The sequence below is a fragment of the Pelodiscus sinensis genome, chromosome 2, assembly GCF_049634645.1.
Source record: "Pelodiscus sinensis isolate JC-2024 chromosome 2, ASM4963464v1, whole genome shotgun sequence".
Lineage (NCBI taxonomy): Eukaryota > Metazoa > Chordata > Testudines > Trionychidae > Pelodiscus > Pelodiscus sinensis.
In genome coordinates, this window is record NC_134712.1 from 17,462,672 (window position 1) to 17,480,231 (window position 17,560).

At 45.1% G+C, this 17,560-nt stretch overlaps 1 long non-coding RNA gene across 1 annotated transcript in view; it reads left to right on the forward strand.

Annotated features, from left to right (window-relative positions):
• LOC112545869 (uncharacterized) overlaps window positions 1–17,560 on the forward strand; it is a 289,154-nt gene that overhangs the window by 19,616 nt on the left and 251,978 nt on the right. Inside the window, exon 2 of the long non-coding RNA XR_012901218.1 lies at window positions 10,133–10,279. This is a non-coding gene — a long non-coding RNA (uncharacterized LOC112545869). The remainder of the gene's footprint in view (window positions 1–10,132; window positions 10,280–17,560) is intronic.

The window sequence follows — 17,560 nt, forward strand, 5'->3', positions numbered from 1 at the left end:
TCTTTTGGAATAAGCTTTTCTGGAAGAGACCTTCTGAAAAAACTTCTGAAAGAAAGCATCCACGCAGCAAAAGTGCATCGACAAAGCGATCCTCTTTTTTGAAAGATAGCGGCCACACTGAATGGACGCTCTCTCGCATGTAAGCTGTGATTACTATGGATGGAGTGGCCACCAGGGCACTTGTGCTTTTTCCTCTTTCCTCTTCTTTAGAAAGAACTCCCTCTTCCCCATCCACACACGCCTTTTTCTGAAAGAGCTCTTTCGGGAAAAAGGCTTATTCCTTGTAGAAAGAGGTTTACCAATGTTGGAAAAACCCCTTTGTTCTTTCGATTTTTTTTCGAAAGAAGGTGATTGCAGTGTGGCTGTAAGTGATTTTTTTTATAAGGCTGTTTTTCTGAAAAACCTCTGCAGTGTAGACATACCCTGGGCTTGGACCACCTTCTACCAGGCAGCTAGCTCCTCTGCATGTGCTCTGTGGCACTGCCACATCCTGTTAACACTTGCTGCTTTCCAGGCAGGTATTCATATTTTGGTGGTAGGACAAAGGAGCTTTATATATCTCCTGCCTCCTTTGCAGAGGTTCTGTGCTGCTTTGTTGTCAAATATTTCTAAAGCAGTAGAGATGGGCACAATGGAAAGCCTGAATCTGGACAGGGAGGAAAGATGGGCTAGTGCATTGGATAGGCTTGCACTCCAGAGTAGTGGCGGGCCTTAATTTCAGTGCCCAGCGCTCCAGGCACAGATCTTTCCTGAGGGTAGAAACTTTCCTGGACACACAGCATGTGCAAGGAGAGCATTCTGCACGCAATGAATCTGGCCTTAGTGGGTTGACTCCCAAGTCATCATGCCTTTTGAAATATGCCTTCCCACTTCACAACCCTCCTTGCCCTCATTGCACTGGGACTTTTAGTGGCTCTGTAAATATTGGTGCTGGTCTGCATGTCACCAACCAGGATGTGGGCTAAGTTATACACGCAGATATTTTGATGTGCACTGAGGGGGTAAGTGTTTCAGATCATTTCTAATTAAAAATGGGTGCCTTTGGGTATTGCTAGGCTCTCAGAAGAGAAATCCTAGCTGCCTTTGGTGTCAATTTGCATAACAATGCTCACGACAGCCTTGGGCTGTAATTTTGCTCTTCAAACTCTGCGTTCCCATGTTCCTTCCACAATTACATAGAAACCAGTTTTCCTCCCCTTTCTCCTTTTGTGGCTCTGACACTCTTGTAAAATGATTAAAGTGTCTGGTAGACTGAATAACTCCTAAGACGTGTTTAAAATCAGTAGTGCTTCCTGATTGGTTGCTCTTATGTCTGAGCAGGGGGAGTGACAGCTGGTGAGAGACGAGGGATGAAAAACATCCTAGTTATACACAGTCATGGAAAAGGAGAAAAGATGGAGGGGGGGGGGGGTCTATAGGAGAGAAAGGGAGGAAGGCTGGGGGCAAGAGGAAAGTTATAGAGGACAAAGGCATTACTCTGCAGATCACCTCTGAGAGGGCTACATCATTCCTTAGGCATAGCTGGCTCAGTGTGGTGCCTAAAAGCACTACCCTGGCAGTAGCTCTGTTAGTCGCAGTAGCCTTGTGAGGCCTTTCAGTCCTGTCTGCAGTGTTCCGTGTAAGCTGTGAGCTTGGACAGCTGCTCAGGAGAGATTCCAATGCTGCCCAGCTGATTAGAAGGGCACCTACAACTCAGTTTTGTTTTTGTTGGTAGTGCACATTCACACATGCGTGGGAGCACATAAAATTTATTCTGCACATGGGTGGAAAAGATTAGAGGGTACATTGGTTGTCTGGGACACATTCCCTCCCCTATGTTGCTTGTCTTGGAATAACATCAAATTTGACACCTGGTGTGCTGGCCTGTGCTTTGGGGGATTGGGGTCAAGGGTCTGCCTCCTCTTTGTTCCCACTTCTCGCCCAACTGCTCCAGAAGAAGTATAAAGTCAGGACTAAGGATGTTAAGGACTAGTTGATTTTCCCCACCTCCTCTTGCTGCCTTTATCAGAGAGAGGCAGCGAAAGGCGGTGGGGAGGAGAAAGAAGGGGTACTTAAAAGCGGCAGTGCTGAACAGCTGAGCCAGGGATCAGTTGTGTGGTGCTCCCCCCCTTTAAAACGCTGAAGCACCATGGAGCCTGGGGTTAAATGGGGTTTCCCCAGCTAATTTCAGGTTCCGAGCGGCATTTCCCCAGCTGACTCCCCAGCAGCATTTCCCCAGGAATCCCCAGCTGACCCTGGGCTCCACAGCGCTACCCCTTTGAAACGCCGCCTCAGCATTTCAAAGGGGCAGATGCCACACTGCTGAGCTGGCGATCAGCTGTACAGCACTGCCCCTTTGAATGCTGCTTCGGTGTTGCAAAGGGGCAGCCACACAGCTGATCCTGGGCTCAGCTGTGCAGTGTTGCCCCTTTGAAATGCCAAGGTAGCATTTTAAAGGGGCAGCGCCACCAGCTAAGCTGGGAATCAGCTGTGTGGCAGCTTCATGCAGCATTTCAGCAGAATTCGGGATCAGCTGGGGAGTCCACAGCTGACCCCGGGTTCTGGGGAAGTGCCGCGTGAAACCCCTGGTCAGCTGGTGGTGACTTAGCAGAAGACTGGGAGTGGTAGCTGAGGGTTGGAGTCCCACCCACCCCCGAGGGATGGAGCTGGCACCCATGGAAGGTAGGGTCTTGTTCTGAAGACCTAAACACTGGAGAATCCACCATTTCTCTCTAACTTGCTCCAATGGGTAATTGTCCTCAGTGTGTCCCCAGTGTGTCCTCTGCTGTCCTCTCTTGAACAAGACCAAAGTTGACATCTTATCTACTCTGCATGGACATTATAATCCCCAAGGCAGATTTCATAATAGAGGCTTGCCCTGGTCTACTTGGCCAAAATTCCTACTGCCATATAGTAACTGTCTTTTTGCCCCACAGCTGGCTGAAGATCATTGACGCTTACACTGCTGAGTTGATTTCCATCAGGAGGAAAGGCACTTAAGTATGTAAAATGCTACTTGACATTCTTTGGGGCAGAGGCTGTCTTTGTTCTGAGTTTGTAGTACGCCCATGGACTCCTCTGTGCCAAAGGAATACAAAAAGCCACTGTAGTACGTGACTATATCAGTGGTGATGGTGCCTTTTACGTTCATTCATAGAGAAAGGGATCAGTTATCCCTCCCCGTAGCCTCCTTCAGAGAAGCATTCTTGATTAACTGTTCTATGGTCAAATTAGATCCTAATTTATTAGCACATGCTCTGCAATTTTCTGCAAGCATGGTACTTTCTGACAGGTGTCTAAACTGTCTGTATCAATCAGGTTTTAAAAAGAAGCAGGCCACCATCTCAGTGAGCTACGTGCCATGCTCTACCAAGAGGAAAGCCAGTGTACAGTTTCCCATCTGTGTCTCACCCAACAAGCAGACCATCAGTGGTGTCTCAGAGATGCTCTTGTCTCCCAAGGAGAGCTTTTACTGCTCAACAGTGACACCTGCTGGATTATTAAGAGCATTGTTAGGGGAGTCATGACTGATGACAGGAGGGATAACATGGTGTTGGCATCCTGGGTAGGGGAGAATATAAAGTGCAAATATACAGGAAATATAAACATACAAGAAGACAAATTAAAAACCAGCCTCTTCCCACAGAAAGCTGCAAAGAGGGTTTGCATCTTTCCATTCAAATCTCGTCCATAACTGATCTGCAAAGCTCTGCAGAATTATGAGCAAGATTTTAGCTCTCTTCAGCCCATATATGTTTGAGCTACTCACTGATGCTTGGAAGGGCCCAGATAGTAGCAAAGTGAGACAGGACAGCTGGGAAAGGGTAGTGACATAGGGTATGTCTACACTACCCCGCTAGTTCGAACTAGCAGGGGTAATGTAGTCATCTGCAATTGCAAATGAAGCCTGGGATTTGAATTTCCCGGGCTTCATTTGCATAAAGCCGGCCGGCGCCATTTTTAAATGCCGGCTAGTTCGAACCCCGTGCCGCGTGAAATTCAAATCCCGGGCTTCATTTGCAATTGCGGATGACTACATTACCCCTGCTAGTTCGAACTAGCGGGGTAGAGTAGACATACCCAGAGAGGTGCAGTGGCAAATGACGATGGGGAGTAGATCAGTAGAGCCCATCCAAATGAATAGAAACCTATACAAATCAACTCTTATGCCAGTTTGTGAACAGGACGTAAATGTTTATTTGGGAACTGTGATCATACCATACAATCAGTGTCGATGCCTAAACCTGTCCTGTCAGTTCTCCAGATTTTCAATAATACCTATCAAGCATGAAAAGCTCTATCTGGATTTCCTACATACAAAGACTCCTCAGAACTGCACAGCTCTAGTGATACTACAGGATTTCTGATAATCCACCGGAATTGCAGAATAAGCCTGTCTCAAGTTACCACAAAAAATTGGTTACTTAACTGAATCCTTTCACATCATATAGGTGGAGCAGAATTGTTCTCAGTGGGTGAAATCCTGGCTCCATTGAAGTCAATACGAGTTTTGTCATAAATTTCATTGGGGCCTGGATTTCACCCCTCTGCATTTCAGGCAGGAGACTGGGTTATCCAATGCCACAGATTTAACTCTGTCACAGCTGGATTTAGAAGCTGCTGGTTCTCAGGTCTGTGGTCGCTTTTGAGCCATGCTTCTCTTTGACCTCAGATGATCTGGTTTGAAATAAGCCATTTCTTCTTCCCACTAAAATCTTCATCCTCTGGAAAGAAGAAAGGGGAAGCATTCAAAGATATAGTACTTTAGACAAACACTCTCGGGAGCCAGACACAAGACCTTAAACAAATGTCTGTTACCTTTCTCTTCTGTAAACCTGCACTGTGACTTCACTAACCTGCCACAGCAATAGATTAATGTAACTTTACCCAGTCTGTTAGTTTCATGATCAAGTGCAGCACAGTCATACATTTCACTTATTCCCGTAACAGATGTGTCTACCTTTTAAAATATGCGGCTGTGAACCAAGCCCGTGCACTGTCCAAAGGAGTTCATGAAGAGGTCAGTCACTTTCACGCAGTCTTGTTTCAAGGTCATGCCCTCAGGCCTCTAGCTACTTAACAGATGAGACATTTGGGGGTGCAGAGCTGCTTTTGCTTTTTTGATCTCAGAGTTCTCAGTCCAAAACAAGTACTTACCCTTCAGAGAGCTGCGTCTGGCCTGTATTTCCTTTGTGCATGCTGAGGGGAGAAGTGGCCACTGAGAATTGGCTACTGTAACTTTTTGGTGGGGGTGATTAAAGAGCCACTAGAGTTCCATCCCATTCTTTTCAACTCATCAGAATACCCTGTCGATGCTGGAACAGATTTTTCAAGCTTGATCTGCTGGTGTAATTTCCAGCTCAGGTAAGCATGGCAGTGCAAGGAGTGAGAGGGGCTAGCTGCCTGAATACGTCAAGGGTTTCAGATGGGATCATACACTGACTGTCTAGCCCTTCCCCCTGCTCCTGCCCCAGGCCTATGCTTCTATTTTTAATGCACTAATTCAAGCAGAGCTAGTGCAGGTATATCTAATTGAGCTGGAGTTTACATCTCGCAATGCTTGTGCCACGGCGTCTGGGGTGGAGAGTTCTCCTTGAGAACAGGCACAGAGAGGCAAACCCATAGACTTCATTTCACTGAGGCCAACTAGGGCTGCCTGTAAAATAGGCCAGAGTGGCTGGGGCATGGACAGGTTGTGAGCTAGCAGCCTCCACCAAGGAAGCCTCAGCTGGAGTCTAAAACTGCCTTTGTGGAAGGCAGCCGTGGTACCATGGCCTGTAATCACCTCCTGGGCTGAACCAATGCAGAGGTGCAGAGAAGAACTGGACTCGATTTCTCTTGGTGGTTCCTTTGATTCTGCCCCCCCCCCCATGTTCTAAGGTGAACTGACAGCTCATCCTATCACCAAAATAATCCCTCAAGTGAAGGATCCCTTTCTAGACTACCAGACTGAAGGCCTGATCCTTTGAGCACTCCCCCAGAAACCTACTTCAGCTCCTAATTATGCAGGAGGGGGGTCTGTCCCTTCTGGGCCTCTTAAAGTGTCCAGCAGAGGCCAGCCTTCTTGTGGAGTGTGAAAGGTGTATGGGAAAGGGCATTCTGGTGGTGTCTAGCTACAGAGAGCGCCCTTGTCTCCCGTTGACTGTGCCCCACAGGATGAGACCCCCCCAGTGTGGTGGCTGATAACAGAATCCCTCTTCTGGAGCGAGGCAGCATGTAGTCAGGTGAGTTGTAATTAGAACAGGTAGGGAAAGGAGTAGGAGGAGCACAAGATGACCCACTGTTGCTCGTAAGACCTGTGAATGTTCAGGCTTCCTGTGTTGTGCTCACTGCCTCACAGGATCAGACCGGGAGCGGCTTTTACTCCCTTGACTGGCCCAAGTGAAAACCACGTTAGTATAGTGGGTGCCCCAGAACATGCAGGGTTACCTCCCTTTTTGATGGTTCAGCTTAGCTCATGTGGCTTCTCTAGCCCTTCAGCGTGCTATGCTATTCCTTCCTAGGGAAGAGCTCAGAAGGGATCTTGGTGAAACCCTGATCAAATGAAGCAAGAATCGGGCTCAACCAACCCCAGTTAATGCACTGATACAGGATTTTAGAATCATAGAATGGGAAGGAACCCTGAAAGTTCATCAAGTCCAGTCTGCTTGCAGGACCAAGCACCATCTAGACCATCCCTGATAGGTGTTTGTCTAACCTGCTCTTAAATCTCCAATGATGGAGATTCCACAACATCTTGAGGCAATTTATTCCAGTGGTTAACCTCCCTGGCAAGAAGCTTTTCCTAATGTTCAACCTAAACTTGCTTTACTGCAATTTGAGCCCATTACTTCTTGTCCTATCATCAGAGATTAAGAAAATATTTTTCTCCCTTCTCCTTGTAATAACCTTTTAAGTACTTGAAAGCTGTTATCTTCATCTCATTCACTGGAATATACTGTTGGCAGGGCAACCTTTAAGATGTTACTGCATTCAGACCCCAGTGCAATGAAAAACAATTACAAATGGTTAATGTAGGATAACTCAGCCACTGTCATCAAACACAACAGCTGTGCACACAGTCTAACACAGATTGATATTGTTTTTGGAGAAGATGAATGTGGTGGAAGAAAGATGAAACACCAACTGTTGAAGCTTCTGATATCAATTAGACATTGCCGTCAGTCCAGCCTTTCAGGATGTACAGTGGAACCATTCTTGTAGCAAAGTCTGTGAAGAAAAACTTCATTTTCAGCAGAGCTTCTCTTTAGACCAATATTCTGATTTTTGACTTTGCTATGCATTGAAAGATGGTGTTAGAACCAGAGATGAGCAAATCATTCCGAGCGAACAACGCAGTCTCTGGATTGATTGCACATAGTGCAGTGGTGCTAAGCAAACCCAATCAGGACTAGCTTCTCCATTTTGCTGTCTTAGAACATGGTAAGTGACAGTCTTCACCACAAACAGCTTTTGCCCTTCATTTTCTGTTTGCTCTCTCTCTCTCTCTCTCTCTCTCTCTCTCTCTCTTTTAAAAACAAAAACAAAACCCACAGTTTCCAGAAAACAGCATTTAATTGTTTCTCTGTGCCTATTGACTGGGCAGCATGAGTAGTTAAACATTCAGGTAACCAGTCCCACTGCTCAAATCACCTATAGTAGCACTATCTCTGTTTCATGACTGGATAGATGTACTGAGCAGAAAAAGCCCGAAGAAATCATTGCGGTTAGAGCATTGATTATCTCAAAGGTATGGTAGCAACACTTCAGGGAGGGTTGGGGGGAGATAAGACAAGGTAGGAAATTTTAGAACAATTGAAACCTTTTACATTAATCTCTTCCACCAACACACAATATTCTAGGGACTTGCATGGACCCTTGATTTATAAATATTGAATTCCTTCCTGACTGAGGTAAAAAGACATACCACAAGAAGCAAGATTTATTGGCTGTTTACAGAAGACTTTACAATCTATGTTCTCTTATCACGTCCACACAAAGTAACTGTGTTGGTATATACATCCACAGCTTTGTTTGCAAAAGGTATCAAGTTGTCTCCATGCTCGGACCCTGGCCAGGAACTTCCCATTCTTGTCCATATTAGAACCAAGTGAAAAGCAGAATTTCCAGAATAATTTTTCAGTTTTATCATCTTTGCTCGTGTATCAATTGTTTCAATAATTTCCTGCCAAATTAAAATGAAGTTCTGTGAGATGTTCAGATAATGCAGTCATCATTTTGCTGCGTAACTCCTTGCTGTGTAACTCCAGCCAATTCACTTTACTTGTCTGTACCCATTTATTCCTTTTGTGGGTCTTGTCCAGTTAGAGTATACAGGGGGGCCCGGCTTCATGCTCTCAGAAGGGGCAGAGACTGAACTGAGAGCCGTCATCCTCTAGTGCTGGCTGGATCATAGCACTGGGTCCTCCCCTCCCAGCCCTCAAAGCCGTGCAGAGTGCCACTCCCACAGCAGTTCAAAGGAGCCCCAGACTCCTACCACTGCCGCTGCCCATGGAGCAGTGGGAGCAGCTGGGAGCTCTGGGCCCCTTTGAATCACAGGCCCCTGTGCAACTGACTTCTTTGCCCTCCCCCTGTCGGTGGGCCTGAGAGTATCAGCAGTTCAGGTTAGGGGTTGCCTTTTTAGTATAGGTTTATACAGTACCTACACAATGGGACCCCAGTAATGCTTGGGCCTCTATGTGCTACTGTAATAAAAATAACACATTTATTTGTATCTAATGGCTTCCAATATTCCTATCTCCTGAAACACCCATCCTACCTTCTATCAGTATTCCCTCTATGCTGCACAGCTTCAGAGGTGATTCATCAGCCCTGTCCATTCAGAGGCTCAGGGCACTGTTCAGGGTGCTGACTGACTGGGGGGGCTGATGAATCACCTGTGAAGCTGGGCAGCCCCACAGCTTAGAGGAAACACTGTCCTCTACCTTCCCCAAATGTTGCCCAAACAATGCTTTTGTAGCAAAATGTGTTTTCTTATCTCACTGCCTTACTATTCTCGCTCTCAAGCCCACAGTGAAATGGCAGCAGTAGCAGTCAAAAAAGCAAACAGAATGTTAGGAATCATTAAAAAAGGAATAGAAAATAAGACGAAGACTATCTTATTGCTTCTATATAAATCCATGGTACGCCCGCATCTTGAATATTGCATACAGATGTGGTCTCCTCATCTCAAAAAAGATATATTGGCATTGGAAAAGGTTCAGAAAAGGCAAAAAAAAATGATTAGGGGTTTGAAATGAGTGCCATATGAAGAGAGATTAAAAAGATAGGGACTTTTCATCTTAGAAAAAAGGAGACTAAGGGGGAATATGATAGAAGTCTATACAATCATAACAGAGAAAGTGAATAAGGAAAAGTTGTTTATTTGTTCCCATAACATAAGAACTAGGGGTTACCACATGAAATTAATAAGTAGCAGGTTTAAAACAAACAAAAGGAAGTTTTTCTTTACTCAGTGCACAGTCAACCTGTGGAACTCCTTGCTCCAGAGCATGTTGTGAAGACCCGGACTTAAACAGGGTTAAAAAAATAACTAGATAAATTCATGGAGGTTAGATCCATCAATACTTATTAGGCAGGATGGGTAGGAGTGCTGTCCCTAGCCTCTGTTTGTCAGAGGCTGGAAATGTATTACAGAAGAGGGATCACTTGATGATTGCCCATTCTGTTCACTCCTTATAGGGCATCTGGCATTGGCCACTCTCATAAGATAGGATACTGGGTAGATGGACCTTTGGTCTGACCCAGTGTGGCTGTTCTTACGTTCAAATTGCAATTTTTCTTTGCTGAAAATTTCACTCTGCTCTTTTCTATTCCTAACGATTCATGGAATGTCTCTTTCCCCTCCGCCCCCACCGTCGTCTTAGCTGTACTCAGAGCTTTCATTCTATTTCACTATAAATATTCTGTAAATGGTATTTGACTTCCTTGGTTCTATTTGGTGCAATGCACTTTAAAAAAAATGCCCTCCTTCCATTCCCAGATCCTATACAGACCAGTGATTTAAACTCTTTAATAAATCAAGGTACTTGAAGATACTTTACTAAAAGACAGGGAGTGTTCCATATTCTTTTGCAAATCATGAATTATTTAAGTGAGATTTTCCTCATAGACATGTCAACTTCTCCTCCCTGATTACATGTCTTCCCTGCAGCAACTGTAATCCCACTAGAACGATGCCTTACCCAAAAAATCTGTGGATGGAGAAGTCAGGCTACAGGGAGAAGCACTCAGAAGTCAGGAAGCATCAAGGATAAAATCACAGGCCACTCATAGGCTGTGCTAACACTAGACTACAAAGGTAAGTCAGAAAGAGATATGCAAATTGTGGCGAGGAGTCCTGTGGCACCTTATAGACTAACTGAAGTGTTGGAGCATAAGCTTTCGTGGGCAAAGACCCACTTCGTCAGATGCATGCAATTTGTGTATCTTTTTCTGCTTTTCTGTCAAAAGAGGCTTTTCCAAAAGTTGGCACATCTACACAGTGCCAAATTTTGGAAAAACCTGCTCTTTCGACACATCTCATATGCCTCGTAGAACGAGATTTACAGGGATGGCGAAAGAGCGCGTCCGCTTTTCTGAAATTTTTTGGCATTGGTTTTCCAGGGTAGTCATGTCCTAGAAAAGCACTGTAGTCTAGACATAGCCCCACTCTGCTTGCCAGAACCAAAAGGGGAGATTAACATGTACTCAAAGCTAGCTGGGTTATGAAGAAGTATCCTGTGGGACATTGAGAAATAGCATCCCAAGTAATTTTCAGAGTAATGATTGAAAATATGAAACCTCTAGTGTCTGAATTTGTGATGTAATTTGACTGATAAGTTACACTAGGGATGCTGTTGGCCCAGAAGAGTTTTATTTAGAGCTGTGCAAACTGTCAGCAATAGAGCCCTGTGCTGCCCAAACTCATTTGGTACCAGATTTCTTTGCAAATTCCTCCCAAGCACAGAAAAGGTTTGCACGAAGCCCTCTGGGTCCAGCTGCTGACTATGGCTCAAGATTGTTTAGAATAGCCATGTTGCTATGAAGAATTCTTTCCTGAGCCTGATGTGTTAAAATGAGGAAGAATAATCGGCATTGTGAATGGAATATGATGAGTTTCCATGCTAAGCATTTTAGTAAACAAATCAATTTATCTAAGGCAAGTTAATTGTAACCTTTTCTCTACAGTAGTCCGCCCTTAAGACACTGAGTTGGAACAGATGGGTAATGCACTAATATTTCACAACATACTCGGGGGGTGGGTGGAAGAAGCTGCACCCAGAAATTAAAATACAGCTTTAGGTGCCAAATAGTTGAGAAGTTTTTCTGTGTGTATAGGGGGAAGGGATAGGATTTAAGGCATATGTTCTTGTAAGTCAGTATACCACAAGATAGAAGCACCCACTGCCAGACAAACTCACTGACATGCAAAACACTAATGATTTACTCCATGAGCCGCACTGGGTGAACTTCTTAAGATGTTTGACCCATCTGTTATAATACAAAATTGCCTTACCAAACACTGTTTAATATGGCTTTTAAGATGCACACAATAGAGAAATTTCAAACTGCAAAGGGGGAACAAATAGATTTTGTCCTTTCTGTGCTGCTTTACGAGATAAGGAGGCCTGGATTTTTTTTTTCTCCTCCTGCATTCCTTTAAACAAAACAAAACTTTTTTTTTCCCAGCTCAGTTTTTACCTTTGGACTTATCAGGAATGTCAAGTATTCTTTAAATAAGAAAATGTGACCTTTCTCAGCCATTAATTATTGGGAAAGTAATGTTAAATCTTTCACAAAGAGTTCTTTTCTCCTGGGCCTACATTTGAGTTAAATATAACGTTCTAGAGCACTGTTTTCTTCCATTAGCTCTTCAGATTTTTAACTCTTCTAGGATGCTATCCAAAGGCTATTACTAACTATAGTCTCTTACTAACTATAGTCCTTTTATGGATTATAGTGGATACTGGATCAAAGCTTTGCTACCTGTGATGTCATAAACTCATTTGTTCTCCATTTGTCCAAATGTTTAGAAAAAACAGTGTAGACAAGAACTGGATTAATAATTGTAAAAATCTTTGTTTTTTACAAGTTAAAACCCCCAAACACATATTTTTGTTTAAAACAAGCAGAGAAGAAGAACAAAACAAAAAATAAGTACAAAGAGAGTCAACTGAAATGAAAATTAAAAATAGAATTATAAAGCACCCTCGTCGACCTGAAATGCCAGAGATCAACCCAAACAGCTTCAGTCAAGGAAAACTCTGACTATAATCTCAATTAGATTTCTTTGAGCATGTCAACAAAACAGCAGATAATGGAGGATCAGTAGCTGTGATTTATTTGACTTTAAAAAAGCCTTTGAGAAAAGTCCTCCCAACAAACTTTTAAGAAAATGAAGTAGTCCTGGCATGAGAGGCCATGTTCTTCTATGAATTAGAAACTGGCAAAAAGACAGAAAAAAAGGATAATGGTAAATTTTCAGTATGGCAAAAGGTTAACAGCTGGATGTCCCAAGCATCTGCATTAATAAGGGTGATACATAAAGTCTGGAAAAGTGAGTGAAGAAAGAGGGAGCAAAACTTGCAGACTGCCAACTTATTAATCTGAATCAAAACTTCAGATGGTTATGAGGGTCTCCATGAGACCTAACAAAGCTAGATGAATGGGCAACATGAAGACAGATGTGATTGTGTGTAGACAAATGCAGGTTCATACACATTGGAAGAAATATTTTGGATTAGATGCACAGTGCTGGGTTTGTAAATTAACTAAGCACCCTGGGTATGTCTACACTACCCTCCTAGTTCGAACTAGGAGGGTAATGTAGGCATACCGCACTTGCAAATGAAGCCCAGGATTTGACTTTCCCGGGCTTCATTTGCATAAGCGGGGAGCCGCCATTTTTAAAACCCTGCTGGTTCGAACCCCGGCTACACGGGGCTCGAACTAGGTAGTTCGGACTAGGATTCCTATTCTGAACTACCGGTACATCTAGTTCGAGCCCTGTGTAGCCACGCTGCACGGGGTTCGAACCAGCGGGGTTTTAAAAATGGCGCCGGCCGGCTTTATGCAAATGAAGCCCGGGAAATTCAAATCCCGGGCTTCATTTGCAAGTGCGGTATGCATACATTACCCCGCTAGTTCGAACTAGCGGGGTAGTGTAGACATACCCTCAGGGGTTAAGAAAGACCTTTGCTTCATGTATAGCAGTGGTGACCAAACTAGTATTTGTTTACAGTTAAAGTGAGGATTGTGGAGCCCTGCATTCTCCACCTATCAGACTGGGGCGGGGGAGGAGGAGGCGGCGCTCAGGGCTTCTGCCCTGTGCTGGGATCGGGCCTGCTGGTGGGGAGGTGGGGAGAGGAGACAGAGCCCCCACCCCTTCCAGGACTCTGGGTGGCGTGACTAGAGGCTTCTTCACAGTGGCCAAGGGATCTAGGGACTTCAGCCCCACGAGATGTTGCCTCTGGTGCTCATGGCTGCCATGCTCTTGCTGATGGTCTGGGCACTGCCAGGTGCCTCTCGTGAGCCCCAAGCCTCCCTACCCTGATGCAGGGCAGAAGCCCCTAGCAAGTGCGTTCTGCTCTCAGACTTCTGAAGATTATCACATGTGGCATGGAGGATCAGTAAGTCTGGCTACCCGGATGGATAACTCACTGAAATGCTTGGCTCTATGGATAGCGACAATCAAAAAACCCCAAAAAACAATGGAGGTAGAATGGCTAGATAAAGCAAAATGCAGGACAATGTAGCACTTTAAAGACTAACAAGATGGTTTATTAGATGATGAGCTTTCGTGGGCCAGACCCACTTCCTCAGATCAAATAGTGGAAGAAAATAGTCACAACCATATATACCAAAGGATACAATTTAAAAAAAATGAACAAATATGAAAAGGACAAATCACATTGCAGAACAGAAGGGCGATGCGGGGGGGTGGGAAGGGGGAGGAAGGAAGGTAAGTGTCTGTGAATTGCTGATATTAAAGGTAGGGAGAGTGGGATGTTTGTGAGTTAATGGTATTACAGGTGATAATTGGGGAAACTGTCTTGGTAATGGGTGAGAAAGTTCAAAGACTTGTTAAGTCCTTGTTGGTAAGTGTCGAATTTTAACATGAATGACAGTTCAGAGGATTCCCTTTCAAGTGCAGATGTAAAAGGTCTTTGTAGCAGAATGCAGGTGGCTAAGTCATTTAGAGAGTGTCCTTTCTGGTTAAAGTGGCAAGAAACTGTTTTCTCTTTGTGATCTTGTCTGATATCTGTTTTGTGGGCATTAATCCTTTGGCGAAGTGTCTGAGATGTTTGTCCAATGTACATAGCAGACGGACACTTTCGGCACATGATAGCGTAGATTATATTTCTGGATGCGCAGGAATATGTGTTCTTGATCTTATAACTCACTTGGTTAGGTCCAATAATGGTATCAGCAGAATGAATATGTGGACAAAGCTGGCAACGGGGTTTGTTGCAAGGGAAGGTACCAGGGTTGGTATTAGTGTGGTATGTCCTGTGGTGGTTGGTAAGAATCATCTTGAGGTTAGGTGGTTGTCTATAGGAGACTATGGGTCTGTCTCCCAGAGCCTCTTTGAGTATGGTATCCTGTTCCAATATAGGCTGTAGTTTATTGATAATGTGTTGGACAGGTTTAAGTTGGGGGTTGTAGGTGATGACAAGTGGTGTTCTATTGTTGGTTTTCTTGGGTCTGTCTTGAAGTAGATGGTTTCTAGGTATTCGTCTGGCTCTTTCAATTTGCTTTTTTGTTTCTCTGGGTGGGTAGTTGAGATTTATAAATGCTTGGTAGAGATCCTGAAGCTTCTGGTCTCTGTCAGTGGGGTTAGAGCAGATGCGGTTGTATCGAAGGGCTTGGCTATAGACGATGGATCGTGTGGTGTGTTCTGGATGGGAGCTGGATGCATGTAGGTAACTGTATGAGTCAGTGGGTTTTCTGTAGAGAGTGGTGTCTAATTTTCCATTGTTGATTTGTACGGTGGTGTCCAGGAAGTGGATCTCTCGTGTAGAATGGTCCAGGCTGAGGTTGATGGTGGGGTGTAGGTTGTTGAAATCTCTGTGGAATATCTCCAGTGTTTCTTGGCCATGTGTCCAGATCATAAAGATGTCATCGATGTACCGTAGGTAGAGGAGGGGTGAAAGGGGACGGGAGTTGAGGAAACGTTGTTCTAGGTCAGCCATAAAGATGTTAGCATACTGTGGGGCCATGCGTGTACCCATGGCTGTGCCGCTGATCTGGAGGTATAAGTTGTTCTCAAACCGGAAATAATTGTGGGTGAGAACAAAGTTACATAGGTCTGCTATCAGGTTGGCAGTAGTGTTCTCTGGGATAGTGTTTCTAATTGCTTGTAATCCGTCTTCATGTGGGATGTTGGTATATAGAGCTTCTACATCCATGGTGGCAAGGATGGTATTATTGGGGAGGTTATCGATGTTTTGTAGTTTCCTTAGGAAGTCAGTAGTGTCTCGGAGATAGCTGGGGGTATTGGTTACGAAGGGTTTGAGAAGAGTGTCTACATAGCTGGATAGACCAGTAGTGAGCGTGCCAATACCAGAGATGATGGGACGTCCGGGGTGCCCAGGTTTATGGATCTTGGGAAGTACATAGAACAATCCTGGTCGGGGGTCAGAAGGTGATTCTGTGAGGATTTGTTCCCGAGTAGCTGTGGGGAGGCTTTTAAGGAGACAGTGTAGTTTCTTTTGGTAGTCCAAGGTGGGATCAGAGGGGAGAGGTTTGTAAAATGTGGTGTTCGAGAGTTGTCTGGTTGCCTCCTGGTTATAGTCGGCCTTATTCATAATGACCACAGCACCCCCTTTGTCAGCTGGTTTGATTACAATGTCCAGGTTGTTTTTGAGACTCTGGATGGCATGGTGTTCAGCGCGGCTAAGATTGTGTGTCGCTTGTTGTCGTTTGCGAATAATGTCAGTCTGTGCGTTGTTGCGGAAGCTGTGTATATAGAAATCCAGATTGTAATGTTTTCTTATTGCTACTAGCATTTTCCAGTCCTGCCATCATAACAGGGGTGATAAGTCAGTTTCACTCTGCAAGGAAGAATTTTCTTCCTTTCCCTCTGTTTAAGCTCCTGCCTCATAGTGATCAAACACCGGCAATGGAAATCAAAGGCTGTGTCTACATTGGAGCGATCTTGCACCAAAGCGTCCGCTTTTGCGCAAAAACATGCTGCCTGTCTATACTGGCAGGGAGTTCTTGCACAAGAACACTGATGTTCTAATGTGTGAAAACAGTGCTTCTTGCGCAAGAACTATGATGCTCCCACTCAGGAATAAGCCCTCTTGCGCAAGAGGCCAGAGTAGACAGACAGCATGATTTTCTTGCGCAAGAAAGCACGATGGTTAAAATGGCCATCAGAGCTTTCTTGAGCAAGAGAACGTCTACACTGGCACGGATGCTCTTGCACAAAAGCATGTCTCTTGAGCAAAGGCACATGCCAGTGTAGATGCTCTCTTGCGCAAATACTTTAACGCAAGAACTCTTGCGTTAAAGAGTATTTGCGCAAGATCATGCCAATGTAGACATAGCCAAAGAAAGATGTGTTAGGGCAACCCTCAGCAGCATTCTCTGAGAAATGTCTGTGCAAACCTACCCTAAACATGGCAAGATTTGAGGTCAGCCTGATTTCTGGCCAAAGTCTGTGTTGGAACTGCAAGCTTTCCACCCAGAATGAACTGCCCTGATGCCCTTGCCTGGATCTCCGCTCCACCTGGTGGAATATTTCTGCCAAGCACAGGGGGCGTGGTGGAGAAAAGAGACAGGTGATTTCAAAGATAAGATTTCAAAGTCAAAGATAGCTCTCTTAGTTTGCCTTCTTTGCTAATGCTAGTTAATCGGGAAGAGCTCACACATATTCATTGCCTGTAGTGGTGATGCGTGAGACAATAAGAACTGTGGGTATGTCTACACTACAAAGTTAATTCGAACTAACGGACATTAGTTCGAATTAACTTTGATAGGTGCTACACTAGCGCTCCGCTAGTTTGAACTTAATTCGAACTAGCGGAGCACTTAGTTCGAACTAGGTAAACCTCATTCTACAAGGACTAAGCCTAGTTAGAACTTACTAGTTCAAATTAAGGGGTGTGTAGCCCCTTAATTCGAACTAGTGGGAGGCTAACCCTCCCCAGCTTTCCCTGGTGGCCACTCTGGCCAACACCAGGGAAACTCTATTGCCGCCCTCCCGGCCCGGACCCCTTTAAGGGGCACGGGCTGGCTACGATGCCCGTGCCAGGTGCAAGCCTGCCAGCACCCAGCTAGCAGACCCTGCACCTGGCACGGCTCGAGCCAGCCACCCGATGCCCCCCAGCCCTCCGCCTCTTCCCGGGACCAGGCTGGCGGTTCCCGGGAGCTTGCCCGGGACCGCAAAAGGCGGGCACCCGCCTGCTCTAGTGCGGACATCGTGGACCTCATCCACGACCTCCGCACTAGGCACAGGAAAGTGGCCGTCTAGGGCAGGAGAGCTGCCAGCCTGGCAACCCAGGAGCAGTTGTGCATAAAAATCAAGATGGTCCACTGAGACCCCTGACCCTAAGCCCTGAGCTTACAATGGCCGTACTGGGTCAGACCAAAGGTC